This window comes from Ambystoma mexicanum, chromosome 4q (genome assembly GCF_040938575.1).
Source record: "Ambystoma mexicanum isolate Mex_15411 chromosome 4q, UKY_AmexF1_1, whole genome shotgun sequence".
NCBI lineage: Eukaryota > Metazoa > Chordata > Amphibia > Caudata > Ambystomatidae > Ambystoma > Ambystoma mexicanum.
In genome coordinates this window covers 828,645,879-828,651,526 of record NC_090928.1, presented here as the reverse complement: position 1 = coordinate 828,651,526, position 5,648 = coordinate 828,645,879, and positions in this window count along the sequence as shown.

The window sequence follows — 5,648 nt, the reverse complement described above, 5'->3', positions numbered from 1 at the left end:
GGTCCGCTTGCTGTGTTTTCGTACCAGATTCTTCATCAACAATATTCAGAGCAATTCAGGATTTACACACTCTTAGTTCTGAAGTCCATATCCCTGTAGGAGACTGGAGCCTTAGTACTTGGTTTTGGGATTCTCTACGATCTTGGGGGTGGAAGGTGCTTTCTGTTATTTTAAGTATTTTAGGGACTCTGTTATTTCTTTGCTGTTGTTTTCAATGCCTCCCGAGTATATGCGGAATGATAGGGGGATGTTGTGCCCAGGTTATGAGCGCAATAGGGCGTAAAATATACACCCCGAAGACAGCATCTAAAGAATTCATGTTGCAAGAAGTTCTTATGAACAACTTTATGGCTATTGACATTTCAGACAATGATGCGGAACCTATGGATGATAACGCCTTCAAGTATTTTCAAAAGTATTAGGGAATGATGTTTTGAACACTTGGCATAGGCCAAAAGGAGGGTCTGTGGAAATCGATATAATATTGTGACCCCAATCGCATTGTTTAAATGTATGTTGGCCTACGCCAAGCTGTCTAAAGAATATTATGTACATAGGTTCCGCGGCAAGGTCTTGACCTTAATGTATCGTGTAAGCCGCAATCTTGGATCTAGCCGCCATTTTAGGTACTCTTGCAGTGTGGAAGTCACCCTGAATCACAAAATGGAGGCCGAATGACATTTCGAGTAAGACTTCGGCCATGGTGACCTCCGCACACGTGAATGAATAATATGTCCGCAGGCTACTTGTTAGGGTCATGAACTAAGACCCTGTCCTCTGTTTAACCTACGTGTAAATATGTAACCGTATCAGTGGAACTGATCTAATATGTGGAAATTGTGTGTTCGACCTGGCTACGAACCCTAGCCGTTGTTCTAAGAATGGTTAACTTACAAGAGGGCTGGCCAATGCAGTACAAAATGTATAAAAACCCGAGCATCCCGATGATCGCTCTCTCCCACTTTCAGTACGAACCTAACGTTGAAGGTTCGTGTGTTAGTCAGAGGGCCGAATAGCTATTCGCATGTCAATTGACTTTGGTAACTTTGTAACTTTGAAATAAAGCGCTTTGTATGTCCTTTGTAACCTGTGTTGGTGTGTTTCCTTTTGGGCTTCCCGGCCTCATGTCAATTTCTCTGTTTCCACAATATGATCCCTTTTTCTTTTGACAATTCACTCCCCCCCCTATGCAATACAAGGAGATGGAAGGTGAGCACACAATTTTCAGGAATACAATCAAATGCAATACCAATTCAGTTCCCCCCTAGCAAGCTTAGAGCAACAGGGATGATTTTAAAACACAGGCAAAAATACTTTTAAATGTGATTTGCAAAGAAGTGAAAATATGCTAAAAATGATTTTTATTCCCTATAGGAGATTCAGGGTAGGTGACAGCTACTTTGAATTAGTTCAGGTCAACACTAACAATGATTCATGAGGGATTATCAGGTTGAAAACGAATTTCAGCAATGCAAGCAAGAGACAGCTATTTTTTAACGTGTGGTGAGATTGAGCTAGTTTGCAATTTGCGGCACTTTTTCCGAGTGCGCCGATCACGATTACGGAAAAACTATAAGGAATAGAAAGTCGGTTTTGGGCGTATGGTTCAAAAGATACAGACGATTTAGTGGAGGTAGTTTCTCAAATTAATGTAAAGCTCAGAATGACAAATGACACTTTCACAGGTTTGAAATCACAGAATGGACACACGAGTTCGAGATAGGTGGAAATGGTTTGAATTAGATTATTTTAAACTAAGAGATTGGTTCTGCACCGTTCTGACTGGATACTCACACTATCAATTTGAACTAGGCCATCAAGATCTGGTCAACAGGTTTAGATGGGACTTCTGGTGGGTGGTTCGGAAGTCACAGCTATCTGGGTCAGCTCTGCACTGCTGGTCTGGATCTCTGGTTCTGGCAAAAGTTCTTGGCACTGCACTGCTTTCTGAGTCTGGTTCTGGATACCGCTCTGCTTTAAGGGTCTGGTTCTGGATCCAGTTATAGCCAGCAGCGAACAGCACAGCCCGGCTGTTGAGAGTCAGGTTGCAAAAGATTTTGAGGCCTGCTAAAAATGGAATCAGCTTGTGGTTCAGGCCCCTCTGCTTTAAGTTCTGGAATCTGGAGTCTTCTGGCAAAGTGCTTCGCAAGAAATCAGTTTGAAGTGGAAAGTGAATTTGTCTACCTGGGTCTCAGTGGCCCTTTTTATGTCTTTTGAAAATGGGCGGGACGGCTGACTTTCTATGCCCAACCCTCTGAGGATCCTGATAGGGTATATGATTCTCTGTCGCCTGACTGGGGAACTGAGCTGTGAGTCATCCCATGTCATGAGACATCATGGCATACTGAAAGAACACTCCCCTTGTCACTTTGCACACAAATCTATTTTTGACTTAAATGCATATTTATCTATGTACAATTTTTCTAATATTATATGTCCAGTTAACATATTTTCTCTAGCGCCAAACCATCCGATCCCTGTCTTTGTAAGATGTTGTGTTCACTTCTGACCCAATTCTGCTCTTTTCATCCAGAACACAATCTCTAAACTTTTCCAGAATTTACACAAATGTGCGCAAGGAATATGGGAATCAGATGATGAAATGTCAGATTTTTAACATACAGACATTTGGAGTAATACCCTATTTTCCGCTACTACCCCCCAGAACATACCACAGAGTCCTAACACCTCTCAAAATGTGCACAGAAAAATCACAGGAATAATGATATTATTGATATAATTTTGACAATTATGTACTATGAATTATCCATCTTTCTAAAATTATGCTGTGGCCAAGAGGGGTGTGGTTTCCCAAAGCACATGGGGGAATTTCTGGTTTGTCCACTTCCTCCAAGCTCAGCTGGCTCACAGAGGTAGTGCCCCTCCCATTTCCTTCCAAGAGGAAGCCATTTACGACCCCGTGATTTAGCAATTGCTTGGAGCAAAGGGAAGTTCATTGTTCTGTTTTCCTGCAGTCCCAGGTACCCCTCCCCTGATTCAATCAGAGATGTGTAATCTCCTTTTGGTGGGGCAGCAGAAGGCAGGCCAGGCCTGTGAATGCAGTTGCTGGGCAAGTTTCAACTCCTGTTGGGGATAGTTGCCAGGCAGAATTCAGTCCCTTTAAGCCAGGCTTCAGCCATAGGTCACTTTTGTTCCCATATTTCTTCATTCAAATCAAACTTACAATTTTGACACATGCAGCTAGAATGCTGATTCTAAGTTCAAAACTATGACAATTAAACAGTTGCAACCTATGTGAGACTCAAAAGTAGGTCACTCATTTATTTTAAACATTTCGATTTTAGTGGCTTTAAATCCCATTTCACTTAAGCTGGTGACATCCACAGCTCAGCCAGTTTTGTTATGAAAATTATTTTAGGCTCTTCATCTTTCCAGATTTGGTATGCACACAAGACTTCATTCTACCAGACGTCTGCTGGTGTTCAGTAAGATTTTTGAATATCTTGCAATGTTTGAAATAGGCATTTTGAGCTTGCATTTCAGAGATACAAAGGTGATTTCAAAGCGCTTTTTGAGCTAATAGGCACTGCAGTTTTTCCTTTGGCACCACGTTTCACTCATAGCGCTTCTGGCCCATCACGCTCGCACTGGTGGGTGGCAGGTCAGGTGACCATTTGGGTGTGTGCAAAAACTGCACAGTTTTCCTGGATTCTGGCGCAAATGTGGGCTTTTCGGCCATCTTGGATTTTCTAAGCCCACAGCACCAAATGTTGCAGCATAATAACTTGAACGTGGTTCGATACACCTAACAGTAATACTCTGCACAGGGACAGGTGTACTAAATACTGGGCTATACGATGCTTCATGTCTTGAGGTATAGACATGTTGGGTGCACCCGTCACATGAGGTATCAAATAGCATAGATAGCAGCTCTTGGTTGACCTCTACCTCTCTACTTCTTGTCATTATACCACATGTTGTCCGTCTCGGGGTGGTGAACATCCTCCATGATATACAGTATCACACCCTTATAATCTTTATATTCTAGCTCTGCCTCAGTTTCCCTCCTGGTTTGTGTAATCCCCAAAGATACATCTGTGTCATTTCCATACTCCCTTTATATACCCCAACCATATAAAATAACCACAAAGAAACAATCTGGATATTCCAAAAAGAAAACAACATATGCAACTTAACCCATACATCACATAACACTTGTATTGTTGAATCTGCAGAGGGGTAGAACAAAACAAACATATGGAGAAAAATCTACACTTTCCATCACATTGTAGAAATGTATCAGGTGTGATGTCATAAGGACACATACTGCTTAGTATATTTTTACATTATTCAGTAACTGCTTCATTCTCGCAAGAAGGTGGAATGGTACCACACACTTTCTGAACATCAGATAACTGGACCCAGTACCGCAAATCCTTGACACAAACAGTGAATGGGGTGGCAAAGACCACAATGAATGGGCTCTGGAACTGCTGATTGTCCCAGCATTGGATGACATTTCTCATGAACAATTGGTCACCGGAATATAATTGTGGTGGTGGTAAGTTCACTGGATGCGCTGATGACCTCTCAGCTACAACTTCTCTTCTAGGAGCAATCTGTCAAGACAAAATCTTTCTACTTTTTTTAGCTCCCTCAAACCCTGAACATCCTCCCCCAATACTCCTGCTGCCCTGTGAGCATCTGATGCTTTGTGTCTATGTTTGAAATTTGTATGCATTCTTCTCCCCACCATTATCTTGTGCGGGGGACAAGTGGTGATCTTTGCTTGACTGAATTCTCAGGCTAAACAAAGTCAAAGGTAGTCAGTGCAGCCAATTTTTCCCTAACACAGTACATATCTTGGATGGTTTAGCTTTCAACATTCCATTACATTTTTCAAAAACCCTTTCAGCCGGATGTATGCTGTATCCCTAATAGGGATGCAATTTCTTTGAACAACTTATTAAAAAAAGTGAGTTCCATTATCGCACTTTAGGACCTCACATATCCCCAGCACGCAAAAACCTAGCGTATTCGAAATGTAGCCACTGATTTGGCATCTGGTTGATTGTAAGGGCGACCCTTAATCCAACAGGAAAATTGACAGACCATAAGGAAACAGCAATTACTACACCTGTAAAACATATCTGCATAATCAATGTGGAGTCTCCGGGAAAGGTCAAGTTGGTTGGGGCAGTGTGCCGTACAATGTCCTAAGAGTTTATCCAGTGCTACAAAGATGACACATAGTGCAATTTGCTACAAATTCATTGATATACTCCTGCAGATTAGGGACAAACCAGTCCTCCTTAATATCTGCTGCAATGTGCTGTTTCAAAACATGAGATCGGTAATGTAGTTGCTAAAGAGCAACCATGGTGAACTCCTATGGCATTACTACTTCACCTATTATGATTTGTCTCCAGGTGGAATCGATCGGTGACAGTGAAAACCTCCTTTTAACCCACAGCTCTTTCTCTTCCTGGGGCACCTGGCTTTGTAGCTCAATTATCTGTGTGAGTGGTACTGCAGTGTATGGGATTGGTTACTGTAATTGTTGATTAGTCACCTCAAGATATGTGGTGACATCTGTGTCCCTCAGATACGCCACATAATTGGCAGCCTAATCTGCTGCTTCATTGCCAAGTGAGAGGGGTCTGTTATTTTGGGTGTTGCGTCACATT